The sequence below is a fragment of the Gossypium hirsutum genome, chromosome A02 (assembly GCF_007990345.1).
Source record: "Gossypium hirsutum isolate 1008001.06 chromosome A02, Gossypium_hirsutum_v2.1, whole genome shotgun sequence".
Classification (NCBI taxonomy): domain Eukaryota; kingdom Viridiplantae; phylum Streptophyta; class Magnoliopsida; order Malvales; family Malvaceae; genus Gossypium; species Gossypium hirsutum.
The window spans coordinates 10,272,183-10,289,172 of NC_053425.1; the positions used below are offsets into that span (position 1 = coordinate 10,272,183).

Here is a 16,990-nt window from a genome sequence, read left to right on the forward strand (position 1 = left end):
TCTTCAGAATTGTTTTTTTTTTTTAACTTTAGATATTTTTAAATATTAGTTTAATTGAAGTCTATAATGTTAGTGATTTGTAATATTATTTATTTATTTAAGTCCCACTTTGCTTAAAAAAGTTCAAAATGCATAATATAAAATAAATTATTCTTTATGAATAAGGAAGTAAGCTAAGTGCTAAGCTTATTAGGTTAAGCATATTTTGTGGTTTTTATATATTATATGTCAAAAGATGGACACTTGTGCTTCATATTTGCAATTATTTTATTTTTATTTATATTTTTTAAATATGTATTGTTTTGGAATAGTTGTATTGAAATGACTCAACACTTTTCATTATCTGTCATTTTTACTATTCTATTTGAACATTTTAAGATTTTACTCTAGAGGCATAAAAAATCTTTAAGTGTGTCACGCCACAAGGTCTATTTGATTATTCTTCATACATATATAATTTTATAACATATAATGTTTTACTTAGAATTACAATATTTAACAAGTTTTCATTCTCATTTGACACACGGGTTAATTGTATCGTACGGTTAATTGTATGTATTATGTTGAGGATCAACCAGATTAAGTAACGAATAAGTAAAAATAAAATAGTGAAAGAAATTAAACATACAAGTTTAACGTGAAAAAACCCTCCCTTCTAAAGAGGATAAAAAACCACAAATAAATATAATTTTACTATAATGGCCAAAAGAACAAAAAGTATAAAAGATGGAGATAAAAGAGCTAAATTCATAGGTCAAATAATAATAAAATAATCTAGACTAATCAGAATTCGACTGAAACAAATAAATAGAGTTTAACTGAAAGATTATCTCTCAAATTTGTCTGAACTATGAGGCATACTCAACATATTAATTAAAATACTTTAAATCATTTTGTATTAAAATTTATTTATTTTTGGTAAAAATTAAGATTTATTTATATATTATACATAAAATATGGTAAAGAAATTAAAAAAATTGAAATTAAATCATTATAAATATGCATACATATATGATACCTTAAAAGATAAAAGTAGTTCATAAATGATGGTTTAAAAAAGTTAGAAAGGGAATTCTTTTCATAAATTGAAGTTTAAAAATTAAATATTTATAATTAATAATATAAATAAAATTATTATATCTATCGAGGGAGAAATTAGGGGCTTGGCAGGGCCCGATCCCCTTAAAAGAAAAATTTTCATTTAAACTCTTTAAAATTTTTAAAATTTTAAATTAGTAAAAGTATAATTGCACTTTGCCCCCTAAAAATATAAAAAATTTATTTAATCTTTTAAAAATTATAAAAATATAGACTACTAAAATAATGAAATTACATTTTACTATCGTATGTATAAATTTATACCACAATACCTACAATTATCATCCTTGTCTTCATATGTATCTTCATATGTTTTTTTTAATATTTTGTTTTGATATGTAATTAATTTTTAAAAAAATTTAACCTATTTTTAATATTATTAGTCTAGCGCTCTATTTAAATTATTTTAAAACATAATTAATTTTATATTTATAAATGTTTATAAATTATTTTATTTTAAAAAAATCAAAATTATTGAAAATTATTTGAAAATTCATTTTTAAAATTCATTTATTTTTAATAACATATTTAGATATATTTTAAAAAAATTAAAATATGTTTTTAAATCTAATTATGTTTTAATTATATTAATTACATATTTTAAATTATGTTTTTTTATTCCTCTACAAATTTACAGACAATGTTTTAACTATTTTAATATATGCTTTTAAAATTTTAAAAATTATTTTATTAGTTTTAATGTTTTAAAAAAAACATGTTTAAATTCATTTTTAAAGTTGGTCAAACAATTTACTTAACTTTTAAATATTTTCAATATATTAAAAATTCTATTTTAAAATTAACAAACTATTTGTCAATTTTAAAAATAAAATATTTTTATCTTAGAATTAAAAATATACACAACCAAATTCATTTTAAATTTCAAAATAATATTTTTGCTTATATAAAAAATACACTATCTAATTTAAAAATTTAAAAATATTTATTTATATATAATGAATGGATATTAAATATTTTTAAATTACACTATCTATTTTAATTTTCACCATCACTTATTAGTTTTTAAAATTTTTTTAAGTTTGAAATAATATGTTTAACTTTTTATACTATTCATAAAATTTATAAATAAATATTTAAATTTTGTTTAACATATTTGCAAAAAAAGAAAAAGATCGCGACTTGCCGCAATTATAGTATATGTACTTTATTATATTTTAAACAAACTATTACCAAATATAATAAAAATAATATATCTAAATATTTTTTAAAAATTTGAAAACTAAAGAAGTAACATCCTAAAAATTATAGGGTTAAAATTAATAAAACTATCAACAAATAAGCCTTAGGCTTAGTTTGGATGGGCGGTGTGTTTACCTCCGGTGAGGTTAAAAACAGCGGTGGCGGTGAGATTAGAAATAATGGTGGAGTGTGTGTTTGGATTCAAACGCAGCTGTAGCGGTGAGGTGAAAATAAAAAATGACTATTAAGGACATCAGATTAGAATTGATATATAATAGAAGTTTTTAAATTATTTTACTTATATAAAATTATTAAAATATGTGAATTTATAAATTCATTTAATAAAATATTAAAATGTATCTTCTAATTTTTTATTATAAATATTATAATAAATTATATAATCAATTTAAATTATTTATTAGATAAAATGATAATTAGTTTTAATTTTTTATAGTTAAATATTCTTTTATAACAATAATAAATATTATTTTCGCAAATAGTAACATTATACTTTGATCAAATTTTGAAATATCTAAACGAATGATTTTTAATAAAAAATAGTAACATAAGACATAACAAGTTTCATTATTACTAGAAATTAGGTTATGATACAAAATTGTTTTTACAAATATTGATTCATTAAACTATTTGCAATGGTTTCCCTTAACATTGCAATTTCAACGTCACTTTCACTGTTAGAATAACTCGATTCACCTCTATCAAAATGGCCTGAAGAGATTGGCATGTCGGGTATATTCTCAAATTGTCGAAAATCCTCATCATTTGACCAAGCATGTCTTCGAATGTAATTATGCAAAACCATGGTTGCAATAACTATTAAAACTTGCTTGTCGAATGAATAGCTTGGAATATCTCTTAATATTGGCCATTTTTTTTCCACACTCCAAATGTTCGTTCAATCACAGAGCGTAACAAAGAATGGGCATGATTAAAGATTTCTTTTTTTTCCAGATGCTCGATGATTACCTCAATGAAAGTCAGGTAAATGATATCGTTCCCCCTTATATGGACCTAAAAAACCTGCCATTTGTGGATATCCTGAATCCACAAGATAATATTTTCCTACAAAAAAGTAAAATATAATATCAAGTTTAAAAATAAATTAAAAAATTTAATATTGTTTTTATGTAAAGATTAATTAAAAAATTAAAGTTCAACCTGGTGGAGGGTGTGGAAACTTTAACTCTTGTTTTCTAAGTGCTTGCAAAAAAATTCTACTGTCATGTGTTGTTCCTTCCCAACCAGGAAATGCAAAAATAAAGCACATGTTGAAGTTATAAACTGCCATAATATTTTGAGTTGGTTCACCTTTCCGTCCAATATAAGGTATTTGACAAGAAGGCGAAGTGTATGCTTTTATGTGTGTTCCATCTATGGCCCCAATACAATCCTTTAAAATAAATACAATAATGAGATAAAAGTTAGAAATAATTTATATTTTAAAAATATAAAGATTGTGTAAATTTTACCTTAAAGTGAGGCCAATATCTTGTATCATGTCGAATATGGTTCGGTACTTCCTCGAATTGACCTTCAGTGGGTTTAATCGTGTCTATTCCCATTCGAGCAAATATATACAACATATCAGTAAAAATTCGACTAACAGTTTCCCCAGATCGTTGAAATCGTTCTGCTGCATTTGAATTTGATTCTCTATTTTCAAGAATATACAATGATTATGCTAACTTCTCCATCGCAAATACCTTCCCATGCTTTAAGCCATAATTTGTTTGCAAATCATGCAACAAGCTGTGAAATATATTTTTTGGCATCCTAAAACTATTCATGCAACGATCATCATGCCCATTTAATACTTCGTCCACCCACATTTGACATGTATAATTTGAATCCATACACGGTTGCATAGTGAAATAAGTTTCATGGTGTACCAATACACTGCTTAACACTTGTTCTTCCTCTTCATGATAATTGTTGTGCTCAACTTGTGTAACAATTGTGGCTATTATTCGTTGAGTTTCTTCACTTAATTCAGGGGTATCATAATTCATATAAAAACTATTATAAATATTGTTAAATTCATCCATAACCTGAAAAAGTAATCAAATGAAAATAAATTAATAACTTGTGACATTCTATACAACACAAAAAATTGAATAAAAGCATAGCATAAAAATACCAAATATAAAAAATATCATACATTAGTTTTACATATAAAAAAGTAGATCATACATTAGTTTTACATATAAAAAAGTTGATCATACATTAGTTTTGCATATAAAAAAGTAGAGCATACATTAGTTTTACATATAAAAAAGTAGTATAGTTATATTACAATAATAATTCTAAGGAGCTTATGGTGGAGGTGGTGGATGGTACGGTTGGAAGGGAAATGAGGATGTTGCTACCAAGGATGAAAATGATGCAATTGGATTTTGTTCAGCATACTCACGTCGAAGCCACCAAACCATAACATCTAGATCTAAGTTCAAAAACACTTCTCGTTTCACCGGTATTTGGAACATTTTGATGGAAAAATAGTACAGTTCATCTTTTTTTGGAATTTCATCTCCCAAATCACGCAAAGCATCCATTGCATTTGAAATAGTATATTGAGAGTGAGGAAAAATAATTTCATTCACTGAGGACTAGCGATACTCTCACACAATTTCTCAATATGAGTAGCTAATGAATTTCTTGATGATTTTCTACTTGAACTTGATTTTTTTCCTTTATTGTGTTCAACCCCAAGTGTTTCCGTTCTTCGATTAGGAGTTTCATGAGAAGAGTTTGATGGTACCTCATTAGGAGGGATATCTTCATTCTCATTACTATTTTCATCTGAATCACCAAATCTCTCATTAAGTGTATCATCTCCCATAGGAACCCCACTTGGAAGAACACTAGACGAAGGTGCCCATGCATTCTCTCCAGTGGCTACAATGGCACCAAACATTTGCCACATTAAATCATTTAATCGTGGTTCAATTCCTTTCTTCTTAAATCCTTTAAAATCAGGATTTTCCTACAAAATAAATTAAATGTTAAATGTTATACTCAGATTTTTATATTTGTAAATTATTAATTTCAATAAACTTTATGCATTAAAATAATGATAAAGTTAACACTAACATTTATTTTTTCAGCCCACCATTCTTCGGTAGCATCGACTGTCTTTTTAGATGGACACCATCCAATACCTGTAGATTACTTAAGCAACTCCCTCCATAACCTCCATTCTTTTTTTAATGTATCCCACTTATTTTTCAATTGAGGTTTTCCATAACTTTTTTGTGTTTTTGCTTGAAAAAGAGCAACGACATTTTCTCATCCTTTTGAGTTTAGATGAGTTGTCAGTCTATTACCGGCATTGACTTTATTCACGCAAAGTTCACAAAATATCAACGTCAGCTCATCATCCCAAACAGCTTTTGTTGCTAAGATACTATCTCCCTCCATAAATTTTCGTGTCTTTACCATCTATTATTATTATTTTGAATTTAAATGTCAACCGACATAAAACCATAAATATATAATTAGATAAAATAATATAGTTTCATAAAAAATTAAGAATAACACATCACAAAAAGATGAAAGCCATAAGATGAACACTAAAGAAAAAATTCTTAAAGATCCATGGTAAACAATAACGAGGATATAGAAAGGATAATTGATTATGACTATCTTTTCAAAAGTGTAAGCAAACTTCCTTATGTTTTTCTTAGAAACACTAGTCATCAAGAATTGCTTTGTCCAATACATCAATGTGATAAAACTATAACCAAAGATAAAGTCTTGATTTCTTTTCTTGAAACAACTGTGATGACCAACAAATGACTGATTATGAGCTATGACCTATAATCTATTTGACGGCTATGTTTTAAGTGTCAATTGCTATTGAGCTGATAATTGAATTTATTATTTAATGGATGATTGGTATTTGAGAGATAGGTGGAGATAGAAGAAAAAAATATTTATCTCGTTTAAAGGTTCAACTTGATTAAATTTACTAGATACATGAGGGTTTCAGACAAAAAAAGAAAGTTAAAATATAGTATTTAACATATAGGGTTTCAGACAATTTTCTTTAAAGACCTAATTGCACCAAAGCATTCTTTAAATTGGTTCTTAAATTTCAAAACATTTTAATTACATTCTCAAACTATTTATGTTATATCAATTAGGTTTTTTTATTTTTTTATTTTTTAATTTAATCATTAAATGACATGCAAAATCATATGACATAAAAGTAAAATGTTACTTAATTTTTAAAATTTATAACTAAAAATGAAGTTAAGAAAAAGAGAGTGAAATATGCTTTCTGTAAAAACTTCAAAAAACCTTATAATCAAGATTTTCATAACATTCACTTTTACAATATCAATCTTCTTTAAAGCTTTTATTTTAAATTATGTCACATTTAATTTTAGTAACGAAAAGATTTAATTTATATAATATAAATAATTTAAACATGTAATTAGAATATTTTAAAATTTGAGGACCAACTTAGAATAAATGTCATGGTCTAAAGATTTCTAGTGCAATTAACTCATTCTTTGAGTAATCTTAAATTTTAGATTGATTTAATTTTTTTTAATTAGTTTAGTCTTTATTTTTTTTACCAAATAAAGTAGAAGTATAATAAAAAAAACATAAATCTCTCCTTTTTTTAATAATGAAACAATAGAGGTCATACATTAAAATTAAAATTATTACATTTACTCTAATAATTTATTATTAGCATGTTAATTATGATTATAGCTGCAATTATAGTTGGTGATGCAATTATATTTTCATAAGCTAACATAACTATTGTTTATAAATTTATTTCAACACTCTATATTTAATATAAATTGTAATGAAAAAAAATTATATTGTATCAAAAGAAAGATGGTTTAAGTACAATGCTGGGATTGTTTATTATTTTCATGGAATATTCCATGGTAAATAGATTATTTTCTTGATCATTTAGCACAGGAAGATACAATGTTGGGATTGTTTATTAATTGAAACCTGAAATATTCAATTCAATTCTTAAGCTACAATCATTAGATTAGATTAGATTAGACTAGATTAGATTAGATTAGAATAGATTAGATTAGATGTTTATCTAAAATCTCTACAATCAATTTTCATTTCATATTTAATTCAATTTTCATGTAGCAGAGGTTGATTTCTGATCAACTGAACAACTTCTTATTTATTCCTATCAGCTACTTCGATTAGATTTTAGGGTCTCACTCCTGATCATCATTCTATAGTGATAAAATTAGGATCTGGATTCTCTATATTCCCTTTATTTGTAGCCATTTGCTGGCTGGCTCGCGTCACAGGACTTAACTCAGGATTTGGATTCTCAATATGACCATTAATTATAGCCATCTTGTTTTATCTGCCCATTGCTTTCTCTAAAATTCCTAAAAGAAGCTTTTTCTTTAATGATAGCAAAACCTTAGAAGGATGATACCTGAAATTTATGCAGTGCTACAAGTAAATCACAGTGCAAACTCTAAATTAACAACTTTAGGTAAAATAAGAATCAAGTTTAGTTCCTCACTCTGTCCCCTCTATTGATATTCCTTTTGCATTATGTTTTAAGAAAAGTAACTAACAAAGTCCATTAATCTCACCAATCTAGTTACCTGAGTTCATTTAGCTCCAAACTAGCCCAAGGAACATGTTGATGTATTGATAGATTATAAGATATAAGCCAAGTATGACATAAACTTTAGAAAATATATCATCAGTAGAAAGATGTAGTTATGAAGAAATATTGATACCAATAAGTAAACCACTACTAACTCACACACCACAAACATGACTATTGCCCTTGTGATTCACCACGAAATGAGTTTTTGGGGTGAACACAGTGCCTAGGCCAAGAGATGTGGTTTGAAACTCTAGTTATTCATGCTTATAACTTATTGCTTGTAATGATCCAATGCACATGGGCTTAATCACATTATATACTTAGAGTCTGTTTTTGTTTCAACATCAACTTTAAGCTAGACACTTAGCATAAAGTCCAGGAATGAACATGCAATCTATTCTTAACAGAATTTAATCAGGAAAAGAAATACCTCTTTGGGACGATTTAGATATCGATAGTTTCTCAAAATCAGAAAAGGGGAGTTTCAAAGGTCTCTATTGATTTCCAGCCCTGCAACAGACAACAGGAGTATTCCTTAAAGGTTCAAAATTGCATTAATTTATAATGGAAGCAAAAACCTTGATTTTTTTTGGCAAATTAAATTTTTTATTAAAACCCCAAAACGAGAGATTAAACTAAAAGTTATACATACGCAACACCCTTAAGCCTCAACAATACTGCTGCCTAAGCGAAAGATGGAACACCTAAAGGATTAAAAGCTATAATTGCTAATTTGCTATTAATGTTGGCAAACTACAATCAATTTTCTTTGTCTTTATTCCCATAACTTCAAGTCTCCATTCTTTGTCAAACATCTAACAGTCAATTTTTTCAGCAGTATTAGCTCATTAATAAAAAAATCCATCACTAATTAAGTACTTCTCTAGGATCCAAGTTTGGAACAAAAGAAACAGCAGAAAAGAAACTATGAACAAAAATCATATTGCAAATCGAGAAATCAATTAAAAAAAGAAAGGAAAAGAAAAGAAGAACTAACCAATGCCATGGTCAAAGAAAGATGATAAAGTTGGGTCAATGAATGAAGTCTGTTTTAAGAATGGAAAAAATGAGGGATTTTTACTTAAAGGCATAAGCCATAGGGGGGAAAGCAGATTGGGAGACAAGGGGGGTTTGGTACCTATACAAGTAAAAATCTCAATGTAAAGTACAGATCCATACAAGTAGAAATCTCAACTTGCAACCCATACAAGTAGAAATCTCAATGTTAGGTATAGACCCCCAACATTCCAGAAGAAATAAAAGCATAAAAAAGGGTAAAAAAATGGAACAATGAAAAGAAATGACACACAAAAAGCATCAAGAAGAAACCAAATGGATAAATTTGAGCTTAACACTTACAATCACAGGCTTATCGGTCGTCAATTGAGGAAGAGTTGACACAGCTTGCAGCAGAGGTATTTCTTCCCCGTTAGTAGAATTTGGGCTGCAAAATCTGAAGAAAAAAAAAGATTGATAAAGAAACTTTTAAGGATAAAATGGTAAATTAATTAATAAAATTAATACCTCTGCTGCACCAGTTAACTTATTGATGCTTTCAGCTCCAGTTGATTTTTGGGATATCAGTGTGGTGAAAATTGATTTTGGCTGCACTAAAATGCTCAACCAAACAGGTTGCTAGTGAGATTGGTAGCCTAACTGCACCTTACTGGTGTTAAATGGTGAACCAAAGGCAGCCTTAGTCTATGTGGTTGAGAGCTTGGTAAACTCCCTAAAGAGCTAAAGTTTAAGCTCCATTTTTTTTTTCTGTTTTATTTTCAGCAATTATGGAACAAACACAATCTAATACATATATTAATGTGGAAGAAAATGATTAAGTAAGGGTAGTAGACCTAATCATGGGTCAGTCCACCCGGCCTGGCCCGAAAGCCGACCTTAAATGTGGGAGGGTTTGGGCAAAAATATAAGCCTGAAAAATGGGCTTGGACAAAAAAATTAAGGCATGTTTAAAAAAGGGCCGGGCATCAGGTAAGATATTTTTGGCTTGGGCTCGGCCCGACCCGAATTCACTAAAAGAAAAAAATCTGCTCTCTTTTTTTTTTAATATTATTTTCTTGTTGTTTTCTCCCTATTTTGGTACCATTTTACTATTATGCTGCTAATATTTTATTGTTATTGTTTGGATATTATATAAAACTTATTTTATTATTAATTTTGTTATTATTTTAAAGGAATTTGTTAATTTTGTTATTATTTTAGAGACATTTGCTTGTTAAGTTGTATTTATCTTAGTGTTATTTAAGTTTATATATTTTTTAAAATTTATTTTTAATTTGTTGGAAATATTCATTTTAATGTTTTTAGTATTTTTAATGTATTATATATATTTAAAAATTATATAAAAATAATATAAAAAATTAATACGGGTGGTTCGGGTCGAGCCTGGGTTTTAGCATTTTTATCTGGATCGAGCTTAGGCAAAATTTTAAAGATATTTTTCGGGCCGGGCTGGGCCGGACTGAGCCCGAGCCTAGTAAATGTGTCTAAATTTTTAGTTGAGTCCGGCCCGACCCATGAGCACCTCTAATGGGTAGTAGCTCAAGTGGTAAAGCTTCCAATTCGCCCTTGCGTTTAGCTTTGATTCAAGCCAAAACCACTCCCCATTTCTCCTCCTTTTGTTTTTTCATTTTCTTTAGTTTCCTAAATTCTATCCACGTCGCTATTCCTTTCTTTTCCCTTTTTTTTCCCCATTTTTGACAATATGAGTAATTTACCAAAACAACTCTCTTAAATTTGCTTAACCTATCTATTTAATCTCCTTCCTAATTATATTAGAATTTTGGTTTCCCTTTTCAACCTAAAGAAGAATTGTTTCCCCTATATTTTCCCCTTTTCTTTTTTATCATTTTCTTTTTGCAAATAATTTCTTTCCTTGCTAAAAATTGTTGGCACTCTCTCGAATCAAAGATCAATCCCGAGCATGAATCGTTCTTTCAATGGTAGCAAATCTTGCAATTGTTAACCCCATTTCTCTCATCCTAGTTCAGTAAGTCCAATCTTTTCTATTAGCAGAATTTGTATTTATCAAAATAGTATCGATCTAAGCTAATCTTGAAACTCGATTTTCCAAATCTTTCTGGCCTCTTACCGGATGTATCAATAACATTGTTGAATCTTGAAATCAAACGCTAACTCTTGGTTATTGATGTTTGAAGGACCTAATATAGGTACCTCAGACTAGATCCAAGCTCGATGAGCAACGTTCGTGAACTCAGAGAAATGTATGTGTTATTTTACGAGAAAATTAAGACAAAATTGAGCTTAGGTTAGACCATATGGCCAGCTACACGGACGTGTGGGCTGCTTGTGTGAACCACACAACCCCTTCACATGGTCATGTTCTCCTAAAACCCTAGGTTTTTCACTTCTCACAAAGCCTAGGACCCTCCACACAACCTGCCACACGGCTGTGTCTCCCCTGTAGATGAAATTTTGAAATTCCACACGGCCACAGTCTCTCACATAGCCTAACCACACGGTTGTGTACCCCATCCACATAGCTCAAGGCTCTCCATATGATCGTGTGTCCCCTGTAACTCAGAATCTACAGTTTTGATCAAATTAGTCCCTAAATAAGTTTCAAACTAGTTTCAGTGAATTAAATAATGCAATTAGGTCCCTGATAAAATGAAATATGTTAGATTCCCTGATTGATCGAATTAATGTGGTAATTATTTGCTTATATATATTTGCATGAATTATGAACAGTATATGTTACTATTGTATCTATATGCTTATGATCGTATGAATGATTGGCCCTATTGTACTGTTAACCTGAATACATAAAAATTATGATTTTGCTATTGATTTGCCACATGTTAGTACAGTAAATGCTACCATATGTGATTTGTATTAAATTTGCTAATTTGCATTTCATGGGATGAGATGATATGATTGGAGGAAGTATTGGCAGTATCTTTGCATTTATTTTTGTTGTGTACCCAAAGCCATAGTAGATTCCACATGCGATGTCTTGTTGTGCATTCACAACCCTTTGACAGCTATCATTTGCAAGTATGTTGTGCTTCCACAAATATATTTGACATATAATTTTTATTTTTAAACATATAATGTTTAATTTTAGATAAAAATTTAAGTTAACTACAAATTAAATAAAAATTTAATTCAATTTAAGCCATGGATAATTAAAAAATAAAAAATAAAGAGTTAGTATTTAATATATTAACAATGTACTTTTATTTATTTATTTATTTCACAATCAGCCTTAAAAAATTATCATGCGGTCTCTTTTATTTAAATATTTTTATTATATCCATATAAGACATTTGTCAACTTTTAATCTTACTTGTCTAAAAACTTCAATGAGAATATATCAAATATTTTCTAAAAAAGATAATATGAATAAAATAAAACTTAAAAAAAATTGGAGGTCTTAACCCAATCCCTTCATTCGAATCAAACAAAATCAACCAACTAAACTAAAAATATAAAACATGTTTTATTAAATTCGTTTCAGTAAGGTGCCAGGCAATCTTTTTCGTTTAGTTGCACTTGCGGACAATCAACCAATGAATTTTTGAGTTTTATAAATATATTTTTTTAAAAGTTATAAAAATTTGGTATAATCGATTTAGAGGATTTAATTGATTTAATCTCTTTATTTAAATTAATCCAACCAATCTGATTGAGTAATTTAAAAAAGAAATGGATGCCGAATAAACTGAGCTTAAGGTACGATGTACCATTTTAAAGGAGGCATATTTAAAAAAAAAAAACAAGAAGAAGAAAATTCGAAGGGATGTGCCATGTTTCAACGCCTAGAAGAAAACCCTTCAGGAACCGAGTCCAGAATACGAGCTGCACATCGATGAGCTGTTGTTTTGTGCGCAAATCACGAGTCGGGATCGATTTCACTTGGCTTTAAGCCTAGTAAGGAAGAAGATTCCTTCCCCATTTCCCTCTCTGGTGTTGGAGGCGAAGCTCCTATGTTCATGAATGAAGATGATGAAGAGGGAGCAGGGGTGGATGCTGCATATGTTGACAGACCACTCACATTGCTGTTTACAGTTATGGTTGTTCCCCTGCTGGAGCCTTCTGCAGCCGGTTTTGGAGCTGGTGGCCTGCCAATATCGATGACCCCTTCTAACATCTGCACCACTTTTCCCATCATTGGCCTTCGGGATGGTTGTTCCTGTATGCACCAAAAGCTCACCATAATTGCCCTTTCGACTTCCTCACTATCAACATCTTTTATTCTTTTATCAACAATGGCCTCAATGTGACCCTTTTCGAACTCCGAATAAGCCCAGAGGGAGAACTTTTTACCGTCTGTTTCCGGTGAGACCTCGAAGTTCCTTCTTCCACTCACTATTTCTAATAAAACCATCCCATAGCTATAAACATCACACTTTGAGGTTATTGGATGATGTGCAAGCCACTCTGGTGCCAAGTATCCTCTAGTCCCTCTAATGCTTGCCAATGACAAGTGTCTATGATCCTTTGGATTCGTAAGCCTTGCAAGGCCAAAATCCGACACTTTGGCAGTGTAAGATTCATCCAACAGAATGTTTTCCGGTTTTATATCGCAATGAATTATGCAGTCTCGACATTCCTCATGAAGGTAGGTGATTCCCCTACCCGTTCCAAGAGCAATGTTGAATCGATTTTCCCATTTCAATGATTTTCCGGATTGGTCTTTCGACGTAAAAGGAACTTGTCAAGTGAACCATTTTTCAAGAATTCATACACTAGAAGCCTGTGACGCCCTTCACAGCAAAACCCCACCAATCTCACCAAATTCAAATGGTGTGTACTACTAATAGTTGCAACTTCCATCCTGAATTGCCTCTCACCTTGCTCAATTCCCTCGAGTTGCTTCACTGCAACCACCATTCTATTAGCCAGTGTTCCTTTGTAAACAGCCCCAAAACCACCTTCTCCAAGCCTCTCTGAAAAGCCCTTTGTAGACTGTTGTAGCTCCTTGTATAAGAACTTCACTGGTGCACCAGATGCATAATCAAGAAGTTCGTATTGAACTGACATACGCCCCGGTTTATTGCTATTGCTGTAAAACAAGCACCAAAAACCTATCCCTACTACAACCAAAGCCAAAAGGCTGGCCATAACCACAGAGACAATGACCATAGTATGCAAGGAATCATTATCCTTAGGGGACGCTTCCTGATAAGGTGATGGATTTGGAATAGCTTGTCCACAAACTTTTATGAAAGAGGTGCTTGGAAGAACCGCGCCCTGATAGCCGCTAACGAAATCAGGCGTTTTCAGGTAACAAAATCCACTTCCATCAGCTACTAAAGTAGAAGCAGTGCAAGTACTACTAGCAAGACAATTGGTTCTACAAGCTACAATTGCAAGAGTGACCAACTGATCAGAAAGCTCAGGAGGATAAGTTAGGAACATGGTATGTTCTAATTGCAACATGGTAACATCCCCAGGACAATCCTCAATCTCCACTTTCCTTTTGCATCCTTTTCTGCCGTCATGTTCATTAACAGGCTCAAAGTTCTGAGATGGACATCCACAAACCGGTTTCGAATCCTTGTAACTACAAATTCCCATGTTGCCGCAGAATCCGTAAACCTGACACTGATCAGTTACAGCTGCCCATGTCTGGGTTATATTCCCACTCCCATTGTTCCCACTACTGCTGTAAATCCTCAAATTCCCATCATTATCCATCCTTAAAAACCTAAACACATCGTTGCTTTCACCATAGTCAGTAGTAAAAGCCATGCTAATCATGCCCCTAGCAAACGAAGGATCTAAACCTACCAAAATCCCATTAGACTGCAACATAAACCTAGGTGATGTCAAATTCCCATTGATAGATGAGTTGAACCCTAAACTCCAGTATTCAATTGTGTCATTCCAGTTCAAAGTAAGATTAGCTGATCTATCAAGACTCAAGGAGTAAGACCCAGAGCGTAAAACCATACCAACGGTGAAATTCTGTGAAGGAACCAAGGTATTAGTCGGGTTGTGGAACGAGGACCATATTGGAACACTTCCATTATTGAGGAGCTGAAAGTTGCCCAAATCATCAAGAGACGCATGTGAAACACCTCTGTTAGCAGTAGCAGAGTCCCAAACAATGGCACCGGAGCCATTAGTTAAACGGAGGGCTCCATTGGAAAGCAAATTTAAAGTCCCACCAGAGTCGACAACAAGAGAAGTTCCATCACCAGTGCCATTGCTGCCATCACTAGCTGACCATACAATAACATCTCCAGCATTGTAAGTGATGGCAGCCACAAAAGAGGAAGGTGTAACAGGAATGAAAGAAAGTGAGAAACTGGTATTGGGTGACGACCATGATTGGTTTCTATTTGAAGCTTGAAGAGTTGAGCCTAAAGGTATGAGAGTGGAAGATGAAGAAATGGCGAAGAGGAAATTGAGGTAGATGAGAAATAGAGAAAACTTTGACATTTTCTTTTCCTTTTTTTCCCGAGGTTTCTTTGCTTTGTTTTCCTGCCATTATGTCAGTCCAATGTTGCATTTAAGGTTTACCAAATGACATCGACCTATAATCTGCCTCGCATTAAATAGCAATTGTTTTTCTTTTTTTGGTGAAACATTAAATAGCATTTGTTGAGAAAGAAAGAAGTGAAAGAAATGGTTTTAGTTCTAGCATTTTTCATGGCCAAAAGTCAAAAAAACCAGTTTCCTAAACAAAATTTTGGCTGCTATCTACAAGGTTAAAATTCTTCCATTAGTCCCTTTACTTTACAAAAGTTATGAATTTAATCTCTTTACTTTAATTTGATCATTTTCAGTCCCTATACTTTTTAAGTTTAAAATTTTCAATCCTGATAATTGGTAAATTCATTCAGTTAAATTTTTTTTATTTCCAAAAATTGATGAAACTAATATATTATTATATGTATAATATTACATAAATTTATTATTTTCACGTATTATTCTCTAAAAATTTTATTTCATAGCTCCTATGGTAGACTTTAACCTTTATAAGGCTGCTATATAATGTCTCCTTTTTAGGGTCAACAGCTGCGACTGAATGTCACTCCACCTGTTAACATCAACAACATTTTAAAAAGAAGAGAAGGAAAATTTTGTTGAGATTTAACTTGTGAGTCAATAAATTTGTGATATGGATTGAAAATTTCAAAATATTTAAATTTTACTGTTTTAGGTTTCATCAATAGAAATAGGAAAGTCAAGTTACGTAAAACAAAAATTACATTATAATTATATATAAAAAATTATTTACTTTTTAAACAATTGCATCAAAGGTAAAACCAAGGAACCGGATTAACCTTCAACCCAATACACCTGTTTCATATATCCGATCCTAGCTCCCATTGACTCCTGTGCTATGACATGCATTAATATCAGTTGCGAGACTGTGGAAAATGGAACGAGAACGAGAACAAGAAACAAAAAAAGAACGGTCTGCAGAGGATAAGATTACCCGAGCCAGCTTAATTTAAGATTTCATTCCTAAAGTATATATATAATAATAAAAAAGGGAGAAATTTACAGAAATAATATTAAAACAATAATTTATTACTCAAATAATATAGCTTCCCTTTTATTTATCCCAATAAAATTTTGAGTTTTGTGAAAACCAAAAAAAATCCTATCAAATTAAGGTGAAAACATAAAATTAAAATTTTTAAAAATAAAAAATTTATTATGAAAAATTAAAACTCATTAAAATTCAAAAAAATTAGGGATAAAAATAAAAAAAAATTATTTACAAAAAAAATATTGTAAATGTTGATGGTAAAAAATTTTAAAAATTTTAAAAATTAATTGACCTATGATTTATTGACCCATGCTAAAAAAATATATAATTTGACAGTTGAATCGATTTTTATAATTTATTTACTTTAAATCGATTGGTCAAACTAATTTGAAATTAATTCAACTATCAATTCAATCGATTTTTTAGTTTGGTTTAATACCCGACGAATTTTTAATTCAACTAATCCAATACGATTTAGATAACATTGAATTTTAGAATTATTTTTTTTAAAATTTTATTTTTTAAAATTATATTTTTTATTTTTTAATATTTTTTGGGTTTTCAAATTTTGCCATCTG

The 16,990-nt window shown here is 30.1% G+C and overlaps 1 long non-coding RNA gene and 1 pseudogene across 3 annotated transcripts; both read right to left on the reverse strand.

Moving 5' to 3' along the window:
• Positions 1 to 2,871: 2,871 nt before the first annotated feature.
• LOC107951584 (uncharacterized) lies at positions 2,872 to 9,707 on the reverse strand. 3 transcript variants are annotated; one of them, XR_005911844.1, is made up of 7 exons: positions 9,452 to 9,669; positions 9,287 to 9,380; positions 8,358 to 8,437; positions 5,078 to 5,302; positions 3,789 to 4,367; positions 3,478 to 3,709; positions 2,872 to 3,381 (listed from the first exon to the last, which is right to left on the reverse strand). It is a non-coding gene; the product is annotated as an uncharacterized lncRNA (long non-coding RNA). The 3 variants fall into 3 exon arrangements; XR_001698499.2 differs by lacking the exon at positions 5,078 to 5,302 and having other exon boundaries at positions 9,452 to 9,707; XR_001698500.2 differs by lacking the exons at positions 2,872 to 3,381; positions 3,478 to 3,709; positions 3,789 to 4,367 and adding an exon at positions 5,410 to 5,757 and having other exon boundaries at positions 4,492 to 5,302; positions 9,452 to 9,707.
• A 2,891-nt stretch (positions 9,708 to 12,598) lies between these two features.
• Positions 12,599 to 15,485, reverse strand: LOC107951585 (G-type lectin S-receptor-like serine/threonine-protein kinase At1g34300; annotated as a pseudogene).
• Positions 15,486 to 16,990: the final 1,505 nt, after the last annotated feature.